The 8192-nt window shown below is 46.3% G+C and overlaps 1 pseudogene; it reads right to left on the bottom strand.

Moving 5' to 3' along the window:
• Window positions 1-826: 826 nt before the first annotated feature.
• On the bottom strand, window positions 827-7017 carry LOC119352907 (annotated as a pseudogene).
• Window positions 7018-8192: the final 1175 nt, after the last annotated feature.

Raw genomic sequence — 8192 nt, 5'->3', positions numbered from 1 at the left:
GCTGAGTATCCTTGCATGTTGTTACGTCCGTACTAAACGCGCCCACAACCAGCAGACTGTTCTATTGATCCATTGAAGTGGAGTTCATTCTCGACGTACCTTGTGGCATATTTCAAAACTGAAACTTTGTACTGGGATGTATCAAATTTATCCAGACGCTAGGCACACGAATGTGTGTTAGAGAAGACATAAAAGTTTGAAAGACGCAGTCTCCGGGTACTCCCTCTGTTCCCAAATATAAGTCTTTATATAGAGATTTCAACAAGTGACTACATGCGGAGCAAATGAGTGAATCTACACTTTAAAATATGTCTAAAAAGACTTACATTTAGGAACGGAGGGAGTACCATCGGGGAAAAACGCAGGTGCTACATACCATAATACCATTTGTTAAAAAGTTTACACTTGCATAGAGCTATACTATAGTATTACCATGAGGGCATGGCCATCGCTCCAACCTGGACCGGTGCCTCGCCTATCCATGTAGGCTCGGATGCCAAATGGATGCAAAGGTGCATCCCTATAGGTGGCAAGTGCTTCCTGCAGAAGAGTCGGTTGCTTCGTGGGGAAAGTAGCAAGAAGGTGAGAGGAAAGTAGTAAAGAAAGGATGGAGTACGACCCATTTTGTAGCCTGCGTTGGGGGGTGATCAATTCATTCGGTGGTTTCAACCATAATTAGTCTACGTGGCGGCTAGGGCAGCACGTTGATTCTGCCTCCATTGTACATGCCCTGAGCTAGTCCATCAATCGTGAACCATCATGTCAGCTAGAAATAACTTTGCACACAATGGGGAAAGGCACCTACAAATTGTAAAGCTCACAAACAAAACAGGGAAAGCAAAGTTGGGAGTCGTCACCTCTACGGTTGATATTTCGCCACTTGCTTAACCAAAAATACAATCATCATTTCGTGCAGAGTGATCATGTTCCTTCTCTATAAGCGGGCCTATCCTCTCTTTTTCCCCTCAACCATCTACTGAAGCTACTTTTCTGGGTGATCATGGCCACCGTCTTCTTTTTCTCCTCGAGCATCCTGGGTTTCTCTCTGCTGAACTCTATTGTTGGTGTGTTGGCGGAGGAGATCTGAGATACTTGCTGTTTGATGGCAGCCTCTGCATGCACCACCTCTGGAGCGGCAGTATCCTCACATGTGAAGGTCGCTTGGATTCTGTTGAGACTAGAGAGATGCTCAATGCCAAACTCAAAATCTCCATAAAGGGACAGCGTCTCTAGAGTGTTGAAGTGGAGCAGCAGCCCCTGCAGCTGTGGCATGGCTCCTGGATCAAACTGCACCTCATTCCCACCAGCCTTGCATGTGAACCAGAACACCTTAAGACACATAAAGGCTCCCCTCCTAATTCTCGCTCTTCTTCTCTGTTTTTGTAAGGATGTGTCTGTGTCCATCGTGGCAGCAGCAGGTCCTGAAGATGCTAACTTGAGAAGGACAAGCTGGGGCATGGACGCAATCACAATGAGACCTTCCTCTCCCAACTGAGCCACTTCAATATTCAAGTGTGTGATACAGCAGGGAATAATAAATACAGTACTTTCCAAGACTGGAACAGGTATAGACACCTCAAATCTTCGCAGCTGGTATGGTCTCGAGTCCAGTAGGCCAATCCAGTCACCATGAAGACAATGCAGAGATAGGGACCAAAGTTTAGACTGTCCAACCGCCCTCAATAAATCGGTGAATGCACGTGCACTATCCAGAGATGTGCTTAGTCCGTCAAAGCTCAAGCCAAGGATGCTCAGCCTCTCCGACCGAGCCAGCAGCTCCACCACCTCATGGAGTGACTCGATGTTGTTGACCCTGATCGTTGATACTTCTTGTAGTCCTTGCATTACAAGGATATTGCTCAGCATCTCCACGACATCTTCAATCAGTAGGCATACCAACCTTTCCAATCCAACTATAGATGCAGGCAGATTTCTCAAGTTAGTGTGCCTGACATCTAGCGTCTACAAGTGCTCCAGCTTTCCTATTTCGTCTGGTAATGCATGGATAGCAGACCCTCTAAGCCCCAGGTACCTTAGCAGAACCACCCCCCCAATGCCTTTCAGATGGTGGCTTCTCAAATTTTCATTATCTTCCAGATCGAGTACCCGTAAATTTTTGAAGGTTGACAGAAGAGGGATCCCCTCAGTATCCCCCGGAATAGCCTTCCCTTTCATAACCTTAGAACCTGTGTGGAGAGTTGTCCATCCAACAGGCCCAAAGACTTGGACGGTCCGCATGCTAGAAAGGTGCAGGGTTCTTAAGTCCAATGTGTTCGCTTCATCTTGCGTACTGCAGTAATCGACTGAGAAATGGCGAATTGGGTACCAAGGACATACTCCATACCTCAAGTCTGCACCCGTTGTAGCAAACTTGTATTTCCTAGACAAAGATTTGATGAACTCAAGGATCACACCATGCACCGTACACGCCACAGCCTGGCCATCTTCGTAGCCAAACACCGGCTGAATCAGCCCCCTACCGATGAGCTCGTTGAAATAGCTTTCTCCTTTCCTCAACAAGCTTTCTTCACATCTTCCTAAGATAAATCCCTCAGCGATCCACAGCCGTATCAAACGCTCTTTCTTGATGGTATAATATTCTGGAAAAACACAAAGGTATAGAAGACAAGACTTCAAGGGAGCAGGCAGTTCATCATAGCTCATTTGCAATATATCATTCTCATCCTATCTGATGTGGAATATTGATCTGATGTCGAAAGGATACATCGCTCACCGATCTCTGACTCAGCTAGTCCTGCAGATTTCCTGCCGGCTACAACAATTATTGCCAATGGCATGCCACCACACATTTTCAACAACTCATTTGCAGCTGGCCTTTTTGCCTCCTCGTGAAATAATGTCTTTGAGTCTTCCTCGCTAAGAGGCTCCATCTGGTGGATGGCATCAACGGGGCGCATAGAACAACATTTGGCAACATCGCTGATGCAAGTTGTGATCAATACTCTACTTCCAAGATCATTCTCAGGCAAAGCACAATTAAGAATATCCCGTACCCGGATGCTCCAAATGTCATCAATTAAGATGAAATAGCTGACATATAGAAAAGGAACAAAGTTAGCGTTATCAGCTAAAAGAAGATCAATTTAAACAGATGACATTATAGCAAGTTGGTTCTGTTTTGTTACTTATCTACTCAATAATTCCAAGTCAGTTAGATCCTACCAATGGCTCTATTGGTTACCGATACATTAAAAGTGTCTCTGATATGCTGATACTGCTAAACAGAAAAGCTGCAAAAATAATGATTGTTTGGTCTGCATGGATAAAAGGGTTGACAAAATACAACAAAAACAGAGATAAAACCTGCTAAAAGATTGATCTTTTTATCATAATTATCTTGTGAAGCATCAAATAACATTAACCGTCATTAATTCAATGTGATTTCAGATTAAAATTAATAGAAAGAACAAAATGAATACATCTAGTCAACAGCCTTAGTCTACATTTGGTGATGCTCTTTTGCATTGTCTTGCTACATGAAAGCCCAATAACATGTCTATCTACAGTATGACAATGTAAACAAGAAATACCTCTTTGTGATGAGGTATTTCCCGAGCTCGGTTACGACTTGGTTAATTTCAGGAGCTCCCGGGCCATTGCAAGGAATAGTACCCTGTGGCTTTACTTGATGAAGTATATCAACTAGAGTGGCCGTTAGATACGCGTTTTTGCCAACAGTAAGGAAAGCTCGGCACTTGAACTTGCTTTGAAGCTTTGCATATACCTCCTTGGCAAGAGTAGTCTTACCAAGGCCTTCCATTCCGATGACAGACACCAGCTTTAGCCTCGCCTGCAAGGAAGTCAGATGCATGAGAAGCTTACTACTTGGTCCTTTGAGAGGAATGCGGTTGTGGGTTTTCTCCTCAGAAAGCAGTGGACAGCAAATGGGGGCTGTACTGAGTATATCACGCGTTTGTTGTATTTTGGCCTTGTACTCTTGTATTAGTTTTTCGCATGATTCATCCATGTCCTTTATTGGCTTTTGATGGACCAAAGTTTCCACCTTGCTGACCAGCTCACATTTTTTGATCCATCCACACTGACTGCTCAGGAGTCACCGGTGGGCCAAACTTATAGGGGAGATCTTTCTTAAGGCTCTCCAAATCTTTATGCAAATCATGGATAAGCTTGAACTGATCTTCGGTAGGACGGAGAAGGTCGCACCACGTGAACTCCTCAAACACATTATGGATCCGGTGCTTGAACAGATCAATTAACTCTCTCTTTGATGAATTTGCGGAACCCGGCTTCGCATCAACCCACTCTTCAATGTCAAAGACCAGATCTCTAGCAAACTGCATCCACAATAGGGCACATGGATCCATCACCCGGCCCCCGCCAAGATTGTCGAAACCTTTCTTTAGTTTCAACACATCTTGATATAGTTCTTTCATTACTTTGGCACGCCTCTTGTTCAGTTTGGTGGTGAAGTTGAGCTTAGCGAGCAGGGAGTCGATCGATCCTGTCACCATAGGTTCATCCACCAAACTGAAGAATCCTCTCTCTCTTACTGAGTTCAATCGTCTTTCTGTCACCGAGTTCAATACACTCTCTGTAACTGAGTTCAATCCACTCTCTGTCACTGAGTTCATCTTATGTATGTCTCTCGGCCGTCCCAGGTGTAGCCGCCGCTGACCAAAACCAGCCTCGTACAGATGGTTGCTTGCGAGCCTTGATTAGGGGAGAAGAACGAAGAGAACCTTATTGTTTGCAGTGAGGTGGACGCGCACCAATATCAAGCCGTCACTGCTGCCGCTCCTTTTTTTTTGAACCGGACATGCCCCTTTCCATTTAAGATAAACGGAAATACAACAGTCTCCGATACATCCAGGTAGCAAGGAAAGAGAAGCAGCGAGTTCAACGCACTGCCAGAAAACCCACTGTGCTCGCCCGCCATCAAAACGAGCACCATGGGGCGAAAACCTGACAGCACCTACTTAGTTTGGGTCTAGCTATTACAGACCAGGGGAGAAAAGGCACAAACACGAGGTGCCAGAGGAGCAATATTTAGCATGAATACTTCAAAAGTTTTCTAGCCGCGGAGCCTGAGACTTAGACCTTAGCACAATGCCTCCTATCACAACCAGGGGCGGAATGTAGAGCAGAGCAGCAGCAACATCATCATCCAGAGAACACCTCACCCTTGTCTCCCGTGGCGCGCCTAGCCCCTTCACATATCGCCATCAACTTGGTTGTGCTTGCTCTAATCATCTCAGCTCCGAGTCGCAACCTTGCCGCTTCTTCCACCGGCTGAAGACACTCCGGCCGCTCCTCCCTGGGCCCTGATTCTGCCAGTCGCTCTCGTCGCAAGCAGCCAATGGTTCACGCTGTAAGCCTCTGCGGCGGACTCGCACTGCCCAGGTGAAGCCGCCGCCTATCAAAACAAGCCTCGTATATTCCCGGGATAAGAATGAACAGAACCTTCGCTGCTTGCCATCACTTGGAAGCGCACCAAGATCAAGCCGTCGCTGCTGCCGCTCCTCCCTGGTCCCTGATTCCGCCAGCCGCTCGCGTCGCAAGCAGCCAATGATTCGCGCTGTAAACCTCTGCGTAGGAGAAGCGCCTCCAGGATTCGATCCACCGCTGCTGCGCCGCGTGGGAATCAATCGGCCGCCGCCGCCAAAGAAAATGGAGACAGGAGAAAGGACGGGGAGTCCTAGGGCTTTTCCCTCTCTAGGGATCGGGTGAGTCGACTCACGCGAGGGTGAGAACGCATACTGTGAACACTAAGGCTGGTCATAGTGGGGAGTATTTTTTTAAAAAAAATTGGTATAGTGGGGAGTAACTTAGACTAGTGTTATGTATATGACACTAGTCTAAGTTACTATTTTTATAGTGTAAAGTAACATAATAGTAATGTCATATGTGGCTTCATTTATTAATTTCTAGACTTATTCTTTCTTGAAAAGCGCTATGCTATAGTAACATATTATGTTACTCTAAACACCTCTTTCCTCGTCAACTACATGTCACAAAAGCAGAATTTTTTTGGAGTGCTCTATGTTACTATCTAAGTTACTCTCATTATGACTAGCCTAAGAGCCGGCCCGACACGGATAGGTTAAATGGGCCTGGCATGGCACGCTAGTACATGAGCCGGCCGGTACGCGTGTTACTGGCCTAAACATGCTGACCCAGCGAGGTAGGGCGCCCCTAACAGCAACCAATGAGAGCATCTCCAGCCGTTTGATCCCTTAGGGGCTTGAGATAGCATCATTTCAGGGCGAACCGACGATTATTTTGACGTGGGGTTGATCGGGTTCCTAGCCACCGTCCCCAGGCGCCGTTTTTTGAAACATAAAATCAGTCAAACATGATACAATTTCGTCCAAACTAGATGATTTAATTGATATTTGTACAAAAACTTAAAAACACATTAAATACACAAACTAAAAAAGACAACTACGCCCAGCCACCATCGTCTCCCGCCTTCTACATGACAAGGAGCCTGTAGAACCGGGTGTAGTCGCCGCCGCCGTCGTTGTCGCCATCATCATTGCCACTGTGCTGAGTGCCGCCACCGTCCCTGCTGCACCCCTGACCAGCGTCGCCGGTGCGCGGGGGGTTGGACGTCCCAGGTGCTTCTTCGTCGTCACTGTCGAGGATGATGACGCCACACAACGCAGACGAAGCACATAAAATACTCGTGTGTGAGAAAAAAGAAAGTTGGCAGATCCTGTCTCCAAAAAAATGTACATGTGTACTTGATTTTTTTTTGTTCAATGGTATGCCTGGTTTATTAGGAAACATCGCACAAGTAACTGAGTTATGGGTCATTAACGCAAAAAACGCAGACGGATACGACATAGAAACCGTGTGTTTTGTGATCTTCTAATGATTAACGTAAAAAATGCACATGGGCACACGGGCACATCAACGCTCAAAATCCTCAAAGGATGCTCTTACCGACATTGTACGCTAATACTACAAACTTAAGGTACTACTGGTAATTTGTTCAAATATTACAAACTTAAACTACTTCTCACATGCTGCCATCGTGGCATGCTGGTCAGACGTCGACGTTCTCCTTCCCGACCTTGTAGGCGGCAGCCCACCATGCTTCGATCTCAGTCAAGCTCTCCTCACCACGGCGTGCGGCCTTTTTTTCTTGTGGTTGTGGGACTCCCTTTTCTTGACTGCTTTCTGCCTTTTCCGCTCCTTCTGTGCGATTTTGGCCGCCTCTAGATCCACCACTCATTCGGCCATGGCAGCCTCAAAGTCCGCCCATGTAACTGTCTGGCCGCCGGCGGCGATGAACTCGGCGCGGCGAGATGCCATCACTTCCTTACCATGTGTGCGGTCGCAGGCGGCGAGGAACGCGGCGCGGCGGGATGCCATCGCTTCCTTACCAGTTACTGTGTGCCGCGGTGCCATGAACGGCGCCTAGAGAGAGCTCTGGAACGGAGGGGACGAGCAACCATGGTATTGAAGAGATCAACGACAAATGACAATAGAAATTTAGCTTCCTTTACAATTTTGCTCGTTCATTATCGCACACGGTTCATCTCCGTCGCTTCTAGAAATAGTGTGCGCTGAGCCTATTGTGTTGCGTTATGATTGGCTGGAACCCCAACCACGAGGATCGCGCATGTGCACCGTAGGATGCGCCGCGATCGAACGACAATCCACGTCCCTCACATCACACCCGTGCACCTGTAACTGGATTGGATTTATATGCGCTAAATGCCTAGAAAATGCACATAATGCCCTAAATATGGTAAATGAACCCGAAAAATGCCAAATTTGAACACGGTTATTTGTTCATCGTAGAAAATAACTCCAGGGCAAAGAACGAAGAAAATTTGAATTCCCCTTCAATCTTGGTGATTTCCCTCTCGAAAGTATCAAACTTCTTTGGTGATGTTTCAATTTATGAAGGGCGTGCATGACGATATAAGTCAAACCTTGTCTAATTTTTCTGAGTGCATAGTGAGGTCATACCACGGCACATCATGCCAAGCGTCATGTTTTTCAAGTATTTATTTCATTTTTTCTATAGTTGAAAACCCAATAAACAAACGTTTTTGGTTGACTATTGCCATACATTTCATTGAAATATCTGTCCATTCCTTGTAAAAGGCATGAGAATTTACTAAATGGCACGAGCATGATTTTCCAGGCCGTTCTTGTGCACCCTTTCATGCACCGATTGTTTAAACTTGAATTATGTG

This window comes from Triticum dicoccoides, chromosome 1A (assembly GCF_002162155.2).
Source record: "Triticum dicoccoides isolate Atlit2015 ecotype Zavitan chromosome 1A, WEW_v2.0, whole genome shotgun sequence".
NCBI lineage: Eukaryota > Viridiplantae > Streptophyta > Magnoliopsida > Poales > Poaceae > Triticum > Triticum dicoccoides.
The sequence above is the reverse complement of the archived record's forward strand: the minus strand, read 5'-3'. Positions and strand labels throughout refer to the sequence as shown.